Source organism: Anomalospiza imberbis, chromosome 14, assembly GCF_031753505.1.
Source record: "Anomalospiza imberbis isolate Cuckoo-Finch-1a 21T00152 chromosome 14, ASM3175350v1, whole genome shotgun sequence".
NCBI lineage: Eukaryota > Metazoa > Chordata > Aves > Passeriformes > Viduidae > Anomalospiza > Anomalospiza imberbis.
The window spans coordinates 7,291,237-7,304,128 of NC_089694.1; the positions used below are offsets into that span (position 1 = coordinate 7,291,237).

At 44.8% G+C, this 12,892-nt stretch overlaps 1 protein-coding gene across 1 annotated transcript in view; it reads left to right on the plus strand.

The window, feature by feature from the left end:
* Window positions 1–12,892, plus strand: part of GPC4 (glypican 4) — a 66,928-nt gene that overhangs the window by 16,760 nt on the left and 37,276 nt on the right. The gene's annotated exons all lie outside the window — the stretch shown is intronic.

Consider the following 12,892-nt stretch of genomic DNA (forward strand, 5'->3'; position numbering starts at 1 on the left):
CAGACTGCAGACTACAAACTGAATATAAAATACTTAATAGGAGCCAAACTGCCTTGAAAAATATGTGGATGCAAAATTAATTTGAAAAACCTGGCCTTTTGTGTATTTTCTTTCTGGAGTCTCTTAACCTGCTCTAAGGTCTTATATTATCTGCACTGTTACTCTGCTTGGCATGCTCTGCAGGCAGGAGAAGGGCTTATTAATGTGTGTTTTTACATAGATAAATGTGGTTATGAAGTACTATTGACACATGGAAATTTGGTGGATGCGTAGAGAAGGATCAGCTGCTTTGTGATAGCTCTGTGCCAGTTCTCTCGTTTGAATATAGTTACGAAAACCAGTTGTAGCAAAGTATGTTGTAAAAAAAAAATTAGCATATTTCTGTGGCTTAAAAAGAAGAAAAATCAAACCCAAAACCACACACACCCCTCCTTAGTAAAAGTTTTGCGCACATAGGAAACAAAGGCATCAGCATTTGCTTGTCAGAGCTAATAACGTTTGCTTGGATCTTAATTTTTCTGCTTGATTTCACAAAGTAATTGAAACTTCCTTTTTGCTGCAAGCCCTTTTCCCCCCTTCTTTTCCCTCTTTTTTTAAGATATTCTTAAAAGAACATCTTTTGGTCAGTGAGTTGATGGAATTTTGCTCAGGAGGCAGGCGCAGTACTTTGCAACTGGTCAGTCAAAGCTTATAGGACAAATTACTTGTGTCTGCAAGTCATTCCTCCAAGTTGAAAACCACCTAGACCAAATAAACCTTGAACTACAGGTTTTATAGGAGCTTTTGAGCATGTAAGTGAGGCTTTTCTAATCGCAGTGATCTGATAAAACCTTAAAAACCAGGGTTCCCATAAAGAAAATAGTTCCACTTGAGGTGATAAAAGCCACATCTGGTAAACTTTGCTTGCTACCTCCTGATGACCTGTGAAACAGCAAATAGTCCCCACTGCAGAGGAACAGTCGCCAAACTACCGGTGCCATACCTTTGTTGTGGAGGGGATGCACCAAAAAAAAGCTGATTTGAGAGCAAAACCACCAGCTTTTGAAGAAGGAGCCTCTTCTGCCTTATCCTCTAGCTCACATTTGATATTCCACGATTTGATATTCTATGGTGCCTTGCTGCTTGCCTCCCGGCTGGCACGGCACAGGGAGATTCAGAGGTTAGGGTAAGGAGGGGCCTGTGTAATTGAAAGCAAACAAACAGCTAAGACAAAGAAAGAAACATAAAACAGCAAACCCAAAGCCACAAATAGAAAACAGACTTTCCAGATTGATTAGTTCAAATTTGTTTATTTGAAGTCCCAAAAGTTCGCATTGTCACTCTTTTGAGGTGTCTCTCCAATTTGGCAATATGTTGACCATGTGTTTGCAGATCAGTTTTTCACAAGAAAGACGCTGGTTTTTGGTGTGTTGGTGTTGCCTTAAACTTTGACTTAAAAGGAGGGTTGCAAGCTCCAAAGACAGATTTGTAATTGTGACATTCAGGCGCTGCTTTTGAGATAATTACATTCTGTTAAACTTTTGTTTCCTGGAGAATTTTCCTTGGGCGCATACTTAGTACTAAGACGTACTGCTGATTTCCCAGTTTTTTTCGCAGGTTTAGGAAGCCTGATGCACTTACTGGCTTTGGAAATCAGTGGAGACCTGAAAAAGTCTGGATTTACTTTTGCTTTTCAGACTGTTTTGGACAGAGAGGTGCTTCCTATCTTCAGTAACAGATCGACAGTGCAGCTGTAATATATGTATATATTTTATGGATTTGGCTTAAACACCCTCAAGTCACCAGACAGAGGAATTACAGCTCCAGCCTATTAACTGTTGGCCATTAATGAGTCAGGTCTAAATGCCTTGATTGTGCCTGAGACTTCTAAGCTGAATCTTTGCATAACATTAGCATGGCAGGAATGCCTCCTAAGGACTTCCCAGGCCTTCCCATGCCTCTCCAGGAAGGAATAAGTACATTTTGGGTTGTAGCGATACCATCTCGTGCCTTGGTGCTATCAAAGGGGGTGGAAGCTCCCCGCTGCTCTGGTAGCCTGGCTCTGATGTTCTTTCACATCCAGGCACCTTGCTTATCTTTAACCAAGGCTTGGATAAACTTCCAAAATAAATGACTCTAGTAGTCCAACTCGGTCTGCTTTGGCGTAGGTTTTCTGGAGTGACTCAAACGTTATAAATATGAAAGTAGCTAGACTTCAAACGCCGCTTTTGGACCAGGTTTTCAGAGCTGCCTCCTAACAGCAAAGGGGAACCTTTCCTTGAAGAAAACCTTTGGTTTTTCCCCCTCTATTTAAACCCCCGCCCTCCCCGCTTCTCTTTTCATCCGCACCCTTTGTTCACGTCTGCCTTCCTGATTAAGAACTAATCAGTGAAGATAGATTAGTCCGGGAGCAGCGCAGCCCCTGGGAGCCGCGCAGCCCCGGCGGGTCAGGAGCCGGGAGGCACCGCGGGGTCACCGGCCCCGCCGCGGAGGAGGCCGGAGGAGGCCGGCTGGGCCGCGCTCCAGTGCACGGAGGAATGCGGTAACAGGATTTAAAGGAAACGTACAGAACTAACGAGGATTAAGGCTAATTGTCCTGTGAGGGGCGGCAGGATGTGGCCGTGCGGGGAGCAGCTCTGTTCTGCGATGGGGGGGAAAGGTCCGGTAGTTAGGAGGGCTCAGGTGGGTTTTGGTTGGTTTAGTTGCTGCGTGGAGAAATGGAAAATAAGTGGATTGGAAATGAAAATAAAAAAGTTGAGTTCTCCCTTAAAGACTTCAAGGCTGTTGGAGCAAATATTTCTGCAGTTGGTGGGAAGCATCCTCCAGAAGGCTGGTGTGGCCATGCCTCGCTCTGTTCTTGCTGGCTCTGCTCAGCTGTTGCTGTGTGCAGGGAGCTGATGTCCCCTGAGTGTCCCCTGGGGCTGGCGGGATGCTCCTGCTGAAGGACTCTCCCTGCCAACCAGTTTGTTTTGAGCAATGGCGTGGATGCTGTTGGAGGTGTTTAGAGGACCCTGCTTCCTCTGGTAGGTCAGGCTGGTTATCAGGTCTTGCAGAAAGGCCACGGGTATCTCTGAGCTTGAATAAGGGGGGATTTAAGAAGCAAAAGCCCTCAGGCTTGGTCCTTAGCAAGCCACAGTGTGTGAAATGCTGTCTGGAGCCAACCATCCATCATCAAGTGGTACTAGAGGGCAGCCAGACCAAAAAGAGTTATTCACATTGTATTTCTGCACTCTGGGGAAGATCTGTCCCTGCCTGGAAGAAAGTGAAGTTTGCATGCGTCCCAGCCAGAGGATGGAGAGATGATGCCGTTCAAGGCTGCAGGACCCTCTGGGCAAACCCCTGTTTATTTGCCTTGTGTTAAGGGAGGGACCAGAGTGGGGTCTGCTGGACAGAGTCTGGGGCCACCAGGGGCCTGTGATTCTCAGCAGGTGTGGATGGACAAGTTGCCCAAGCAAATTCGTTCTGCCTTGGGTTTTAGCTGTTCCTGATTGAAGCAGTCCAAAGCTCAGTTTTCTGTCCTGTACAGAGGTGCCTTTGGTGACATTGGGGGTATGCAGAGACAGTGGAGGTGTCTGATTTCCCAACTGTTAGATTACAGCTGGACTTTGCCACACCTGAACCCTTAAACCTTGTCATCTTTTTGTTTATACTTCCAGTTACCACAAGTCCTAAGTCCTGACTCCAAAAGCCCCAAGCAGGCAATACTCTTGCAAATGGAGAAGATTGGTTTTCCCTCCAAAGGGAGGAAAAAATATCTGTCTCTAGGGTACACTGCCACCCTCAAAGCAGCCCTGCCACCTCCTCCTTGGCTGTCACGCACACACGCTGCTTCAAGATACGTTTTCTTCCTGGCAGAAGCAGTAAAGTTGAATTTTTAGTTGATTCTTCTTATCAGAGCTCTCCTTTTTCACTGGGTGGTCAGCGTTCTCTGCTAGCTTTTAAGCTGCGCTGCTGTCGGCCTTGTGTTTATTTTACTGGGGAGAATACTCCTGTGGAGATGGTCGTGTGCCAGGAAGGAAGGGATGTAAAACAGCATTGAGGTCCTGCTAACAGTGGTGACACACCCACGAAGGGCAGCAGAGTTAGAATCCTATGCTCACATCCTGCAAATAATGCCGAGCTGCTGGCACCCTCTGAGCAGAGCAGGGCAAACCAGGCTGGCACATCTGGGGCTGTACTTCCCCCAGTGCTCCTGAGTGCATGGTGTTAAAACCATCCCAAACCCTTACTTAAACTACACACTTCCAGGAGAAGCACTCTGTGCAGCAGCCTCCTTACATCTATCCCCAGACACCAAATAACACACCCCTTTTTCCAATGTGAATTATTTCCCATTCCCATTCTAAAGGCTCATGCAACTAGAGTCAGCTTTCCTTTCTTCCCTCCTCAAAACATTAGTAACTGTTGGGATCTCACAACTTAAAAGCACCAGAAGAGTGAGCACATCCCATGTTCCCTAACTCAGGTCCTCACCATGAAGGTCAACAGCCAGCACCACTCTCCATCCAGGCATGGGGATCCAGCTCTTTCAGAGTCACAGAAGATCTTGGTCCTGGATTCAGCCATTATGGTTGAACCTGAACCTTTTTTTCCAGCCTCACAGGATTTTTTAAGCGAGAAGACATCTTCACCATGTAGTCAGCTCCCAAAGCTGACTGTTAGGGTTATGGAAGTACCAGTGTTTAGCACCATGTGCCAGCATGCAGCATATTTAACATCCCACCCAATTAGCAACCGTTTTATATAAATGGTTTATTTGCCTTATTAATGTTAAAGCTACTTCTTTCCCCTGCACTTCCACTTAGGTTATTAATCAATGTGCATTTCAGTTTTTTGCTGATTACTCTAATGGCACAAAAAATTCCCCAGACTCTCAGAAAAAGCTTATAATAGTGAAATGATTTTTTTTTTTTTTGCAAACTTGTCAAGCAGTCAAAATACACTCTTTGATACCCAAACCAAAGCCCTTTCACCTATGCTTAACAACAGTGAACTATTTTCAGTTGAGCTTTACTGCATCTGTTAACTCAGCTGCTAATCCATCTTGCAGGCACGGGAATGGCAGTGCACACAATACCTCAGTGACATACCTCCCTTCAACACAACAAATAATCCTAATTATTTCCATAGCGCGTACCTACAGTTACTTAAAATATCGTATACAACTGAGGTCTGTCTGGATTCTATTTTTCCATTTTGCTTTGTTGACAGCTTTGGGTTCCCAAATTTACTGCCAAGAGGGTCAGGGAGTGCAGAGAACAAGAGAGATTTATATCCACGTGTGTACATTAAGCCAAATGCACATTAAGAACTTAATTTTCTACTGGAAAGAGCAACTTAGGACACAAAGAGGGCTCTTGCATCCACCCGCCCAGGTCCAAATAACCACTGCAAAGCTCATCCTGGACCTGATGACAGAGGCAGTCCCTAAAGGACCAAGTCTGGGTAAATGCTGTCTGCTGAGGTCAACCAGAGTGATTTTGGAACATCCCTCCTGGGCAGGGATAGACCAGGAGAGCCGTTCCCACACTCCTAACCCTGCTCTTCAGCCCCAAACAAAAGACAAAGATCTGTCTCTGCTCTCCACAGCAGCCCAGAGAAGCATAATTGGTCAACTGAGATCCCCTCCTGCCCAGCTCTCAAATTGAGGTTGGGGCAATGGAAGAGGTGCAGGTGGAAGACCCCCAAGGACCAAGCCCAAAAACTCTCTACAGCACATCTGGGCTGGGCACTCTGCCCTTTGCAGGTGATGTCGAAGCAAGAAGGATGCAGGATCTTGCCTTCTGTGAGGTTTAAAGAGTTCATTAGAAGCTAAAAGCCAGCTCACCTGAGGAAAAATACCATCACTTCTTCGTTTCCACAGCACAGCCAACAATTTCCTACCCGACAGGGTGGCCCGAATACTGCAAGGTTTTACACCCTGGAAAATTATGCCATGATAGAGCCTGCTTTCATTCCAACAAACAGGATATTGAGTCAATTAGTGGCATACCAAACACTAACCAGACAGATGAAGATAATACATTTCTGCAAACATCAAAAGAGAGAGAAACCACACAAAGACCTGAATATACAAATAAGGCAAGGGGAAAAAAAGAATATTAAAATATGACATAATTAAACTTATTATTTAAGCAAATCTGAAAAGGAAATAGCGCTGGCTAACTAGAGGATTCTCCCTGGCTCTAGCTAAGACAGAAACCTTCAGTGAAAACCAAGAGTTGTTACTTAATTAAAAAAACAAAGCCAAAAACCCCTCCATGGTATCTCTGAGTGAGAACTTAGGAAATGCAAATTCACTTTATTATCACTAAATTCTTTAGGCATGAAATAGTTCTCATAACATATCTTCCTACACACACTAAGTGAGTGGTGTTATACAAGGGACAAGGTATGCTGAAAATTATTGTTCTTTTTTTCTCACTTCTCTGGTGAGGAAGTTGGATACAGATAATAGATCAACCCACCTCCAGGATGACTGAGCCCCTCTACCAGCTACCAAAGAACATGTAAAAAGCCCAATCCCTGCAGTCAGTAACTCTTACCTTTACCTAAGGGTAAAAGTTACAGGAAAAAGAAGTTACATACAGCCAGCAGACTTCGAAATTCAACAGAGATTGGTCAACATATTTTACTCGACAGATTTTACTGGGGTAATCAAAAAAATCTCACCAAGTATAATTTCATACAATTAAAGGGGGCAAAAGGGGTGGCAGGGAAGAGAATCCATTTGGAACAGCAAACACACAGAATTACTGAAGCCTCAGGCACAAGGAACAGCAAATAGAAGAGATCTGGCTGGGAGACAGTTACTTTCATTGTGAGACTTCTTTTTTTTTCCCTCAAATTCCCCACTAAGAAGGCAAAACAAAGCCAAAAACCTTGCTTGTTTGTATTTTTCCCCCTAAAGCTTTCGGCTATTTGCAAAAAAAAGCAGCCTCTGACCAAATCTGATTCCATCACAACCAATGTCATTTAAACTGGAATATTTTTCCATCTAAACATTTTCTCCCTCTGCTTTTGGCCCCTCTCCCTCTGCATGCCCCAGACCCTCCACCAAGCACCTCCAGGGATGCTCACATCAGTGCTGGGTGACACCACATGTGGGCAGGCGAGAAAAAGCAGGAATATGCCACTGGCAGCCACTTTTCCAGTTACTTTTTCCTTTTCAAACACAGCTGATTCCAGTGTCAATGCACAAAAACACTTTTCAGAGCCACACAGTAGGCTCTTGTGAGATGCACCCAGGCTCACCTATTTGTGCCAGCAGACTGGTCATCCACTGGCAAGTCCCAGATCTGGCAGTGGATGACTCTGGCAAATCTGAGAATCATCCTTTATGTGGAAAAATACCCCTAAAAACTACAAAAGCAACTCAGGAGGATGTAAGACATCCATGGTTTTGGGGAGGCACTCGGTAAGACAGATCTCAGCCGAGAGCTGCACTACCGTGGGAAGCCACTGTTCTCCCAACTGGTGGCACACTTCAAGGCAAGCAGCCCTGTCCCAAGGCACTGGAACTGTGGCTGTGTGGCCAAACCCCTTGAACATCCATCCCCCCTTTCCAATGTTATCAGCTGTGCAGGGGCTCAACAGAAGAGAAGCCTTCTTGCTTGCACAAGCAAAACCACGACACGAAGCAGAGCTACCATTTCCATGAGCTCCACAGCAGTAAGAGCGCTAAAGGCATGCAAACTGGCAGCTGTAACCCAAGCAAAATTTTTTTTAAAACCCCAAAACCTAAAGATGTTTTTAATTCCTCAAATAAGAAACAAAACTCGTGGAATTCAGCCACAATTTCCTGTTTTCGACTGAAAATAAAATTTAAAAAAATATCCCAGGCTTTATACAAACAATAATATAATCTATGAATTGGAACACAAGAGACGTGTTAATTAACTTCCAGAGAGATTAATTCCCTATTGCAGAATCCAAAAATAGGCACTGCAGAACCTTCTGCAATTCTGAGACCAGCTTTACACAGAAGAGAAGGGGAAAAAAGAAAACAAGAAAGAAACAAATCCAAACAAATACACAAGACCAACTGCAGACAACTATATTAAAGGGCAGCATATGAATAAATACACAAATATCTGGGAAGCAGTAGAGCAATGTTTTCCACTTGTAAGGACATGCTCCTTCACCCTGCCTTGAGTAGATTTTGGAGAAGAGTAAGCTGGATGCAGGGGCTCAGCAAAGAGCCAGGGCCGCCCAAAAGTCTAAAGTGGCATGGACAGGAGGACTGCTTTTACTCCGCTTGCTTTGACAGCAAAGCAAGTGAGTTCCTTGTCCCACGCAGCTGCCAATGGCAGGACTCTCTTCCCAACAGCACAACCTGGACTTCGGACCAGAGCACCAACTCTTCATCTCCTTCTTCCTGGTGCCCTGCATGCCATCAGCCACCACCCACATCATAGCACCCACTGATCCTAGGAGTCCCACTCAGGGAGGGAGCAAAAGTGAGCCCAAGCTCTGCACCAAGGAGAAACACACAGCTTAGTGTAATTTCACCTGGAAATATTGAAATGCCAAGACTTTGTGCATTTTGGTAGTGCTCTTCATTAGCAGGTATCTAACAACAGTGTGAGCAGTGATAATGCTGTGGCTGTGCCAACATCCTGTGGGGATTACGGCAACACTGTTGAAGATGGACAGGAGCTCGTGGTCCATTCCCAGAGGTGCTGAGCATCTCCAGATCATTTTGTAGCCAGGAAAACTGGGCATTTTTGGTATTTTGGGTAAATCGAAGGTGATTGGATTGAGTGGACAGTTCAGTAGCTGTGTCTGTCTCGATGACTCCGCCGGAGTCAATCACAAGCTCATGCTTTCCTTTCTTCTTCTTGCCCCTTGCTAATGCGGGGCTGGAGCAGTGGAGCTGTGCTCAGGGGTGATGCTAGTATTTCTTGTCATCTTTGTTGGGGGTTTTGTAAAGCCTCGGTAGCATGTCAATTATATATGATGGGTGGAAGCCTAATATTCTGTGATAATTAGAAGGCAAGTCTAGTGTGAAATTGGATTAGGGTCCGGCATTACAGTCCGGGATTCCTTTGGTAGTTGGTTCAGAGGAAGTCATAAAACTCCTTTAAAGATGACACAGGCCCATGTGTGCTAGAGGGGAGGGGCAGAGCACAAGGCTGAAATGCTGGCCCAGCTCTCAGGTCCTCAGCAGTGTTTGCCTCCTGCTCCTCCACCACCCAACCTTACCCCAGCCTGATTTCTCACATGGGAGCAAAGTCCAGCAGTAACGTCTCAGACCATAAACCACTTCTGGCTTGTTTACTGAGCTCCAGTGAGAGGCTGGGCTGTGTGGGGAGCCTTTTAAAGAAATACCCACTCCTTGCCTCCCAGTAAACTGCTCCTGAAGCTTTACCTAGTTTTGCAGTTAGCTGTGCTTTAAGTATGAACTTGGTTGAGGTGAGGATAAGCAGGCTGAGAAGGCATGCTAGACATCCAGAAACAGCATTTTGAAAAAGTCTTGGAAAATTGTTTGGTAAAGAGAACTGCTTTTCAGTATCATGTAGCCCTGAGTTTGCACTGCTCACTTACTCATTTGATGAAAACTTGCTTTTCAACACATTGCAAAATAGTTACTTGATTTGGAAGAAACTCTGTGTGCCTAGAGTGTGCTAAATGCAGTGTTTCTGTAATGGCTTAAATCATAAGTTTGTAGGATTACCTTTCTGAGCTCATTTGCTTGGTTGTGCAGATGGTAACATCATGTACCATCACATTTTTCTTTAAACAACAAACTCCAATCCCCAGAGATGTGCTGTTAACCAGCCAAGGAGCAAGTATCTTTTGTAATTTTTGGTCCCTCATTTCTCTCTCTGTACTCATTTGTATCATAAAATAAGGAAAAGTCTTGCTGCAGCAGGCCATGAGAAAGCTCTGCTGCAAATCCATGTCAAGCTGTGGTGATGGTGTGCATATGCAGTAGATATTTGGAGTCAATCTCTGCTACTTGAGCTCTTTTTGCCATGCAGCCCCTGATGTGATGATTGCACACCCTGCCAAACATTCAATGAAAAGCCTAACTTGAAAGGAGGCTGTGACAGAGTTGTGTTTTTGCTGTGCTCACATGGCGATAAATTACAAAAGCTGCCGAGGTTTTCACACTCAACAGTAGATGAAGAGTTCCTTGTATGGGCATTATTTGATGAGTTTTAACTTGGGAAATAATTATTGCCAAATGTGTCCTTGACAGTGAGAGCACACCATGAGCATTCTCTACATAATGTACATAAACATTAGGTCTCTGCTAAGTAAGTCTAAATACACATATTTTTCACTCGTTTTTCTTAGAGGAGTTCACTGCCGGTTTGACAAAGGGTGTTTGCTTTGATCTCAGCTCCAGGTCGGTGTTCGTGTGTGCATAACTGGTCCATGCTCACATGGAGCTCTCCAGCCTTCATCCCTTCCATTCCCCTGGTTGTAGCACCGTGGTGTTTGAAAGCTGTTTGGTGATGTCTTGCATCAGGGTCTGTCTGCGTGGGATGAGTCCCGTGGATGGATCCTGAAAGGATCAGCTCTGCTAGCAATTTAAAAGGCCAGACATGAGATTTCTCACACACTGTGCCAGTGTTGTTTGGATGTATTCTTAGGGATGCGGTTGTGCTAAGGACAAACCTCTCTGTGGGAAAACTGGGGCCCCCAGTGTCTTCCAGTGACTTTCCAGTGGCACCTCCCACATAAGAAAACTGCAAGAAAAGCAGCCCACAGGCCTAAACTTTCTATTTTTTAAATGCTGGGTAGCAGAGTGCATCCTCCTATGATTAGCACTGAGTAGCCAGAGCTCTTCAGCTCCAGACGGAGCTAATTCTTGATCATGAGCCAAGACCACATAGTGCTGACATGACTGAGAAATATCTTCCATAATTAGATTGCTTGGTCATTCATTTTTGAATGTCTGAGTTACATTTTGGAGCATTATTTCTTAATGATCAACCAAATGGGATCTGTGCAAGCATGATTTACTGTCAGTAGTGCTCTTGCTTGGCTTTGCACGCGTGTCCTGGAGAGGCACTGTCAAATCTAGGACAAAGGGGATTGGAGGAAATGATTTTTCTTTGTAACATTAGGTTGATGGTAACTGTAGTTCAATAATGTAAATAGATTTGAAACTGATACCTGTATTTGTGAAATACACTGGGCCTTTTTTAATAATAAATAAATCGTAGAAGTTGTTAAAACCACTATATTAGGGATCACAGGGCATCTGTGGACAACTTCAGAAGTGACTGTGAAGTGTAACTAGAAAAAGAAATCCCACTATCAGTAGGTCTGAATTAGCTTTGCTGCTGTTCATGGTTAATGTTGTGTCAGAGTCCTTAGCCCTGTATTGGAATTGGAGCAGAGATTCGGGGTGAAATAAAGCAGTGATGCATGGGCACTTTCTTATTTTGATGCTTGCTTGTAAGGTGGGCTCAGAGAGGAATGCCCAGGCGTGTTCCAGGATGGATGTAGTGGGCAAGATCTGAAAATCTGGGTGCACTCCTTCCTCTTTTTTAAATGACTTACGAAGCTACCTGGAGCTGCCTCACTTGGAGCAGTGTATTTGCTGCTGGAGGTGCTCCTTTGAGACAGAAGGAAGTAGCCTGTGAAAAAAAGATACATCTGTAAGGAGTAAGTGACATTTTTCTGTGGGTTTTTTCTGTGTTTTCCAAAAGCTGTGCTTAAGCAGTGCTGCTTCCCGTAGCAGACTTTGAGCTTTCCATAACTGAAGAGCAATGGATGGTCTTGTGCAATAAATCAGCTGTGTCAGAATTATCTGCTGGTCAAGGTCTTTTGTAATGCCACAGAAAACAAACAAACCCTGTAGCGCAACAGGGAAATAAATTTTAGGAGGACAGGTTCTTAGGAACTATATATATAGAGAGAGATAAAAATATTTGTGTTGCTTTTTGAGATGGCCCTGAAGTGTCTGTAAGGAGAGACACGGACCTTTCTGGGCTAGGAAGTCATGCACAGTGATACAAAGGTTCACTACCTGGGCAAAAGACATTGTTGAGAAATCTTGCACAAGGCAGGGAGAGCATCAACCTGTTGTGTTAACCATGGGCAGGCTTTGAACTGTCCAAAACCTGCTTTTGTTTCTCTAAACCCAGTTTTGTTGCTGTAGCAGGTAGGATGGATGGCTCTTCCTTAAATGTGTGGTGCACTGCCTGTCAGGAAGATGTTATTTTCTGCATGGGGGCTGACAAGTCCTTTGCATCTCTGACAGTGAGTCTCTGAACCTCCATGGTGGTTGGAGGTCCTTGGTGACTTCCAGGGTGGGAGCAGGCAGGGAAGAGCTTTCCCTTCTCCATCTGTTTCCCCAGAATGAAGGATAAGGTCTGGCAGCAGGGTGTGAAGTGGGAGAGAAGGCAGCAGCTTACATGTTGGCTGTGTCTTTTAAAATACCATCTTACTTGGAAACATGAGTTTCTCATCCTGACTGCTTGTTTTGATCATATCTTCTGTGTTGACAATGATTTGCACAGTTTGCCCAAATTTGAACCACTTCAGCATCAGCCCACCTGCTTTGTGTTGGTGCTGTGTTGTGGGGCCTGTCAGAGGGCTGGAGCTGAGGACTGCTGTGCCAAGGGTTTACCTTGGCCCACAAAACTTGACAACGGCATTTTGTGGGTGGTGCTGGAAGGGGACAGCTTCATCCCACACTGCTGCAAGGCATCTAAAAGCAAATTACATGGGTCCAGATCCTATGTCCAGATTGTCAGAGAGATTTGGAAATGGAGCTGTTGCAGATACTGAAACACTTGGTGATGATCTGTCTGACCAAGCCAGCTTGAGCCAGATGACTCTTAGGAAAGAATTATCTTAAGGAAAAAAAATCTTTTTGAAGTCTCCAAAAACAAACCCCCTATTTCCTCCAGGATGACAGAAAACTGCAGAATTAGGAGGTGGGAACTATGAA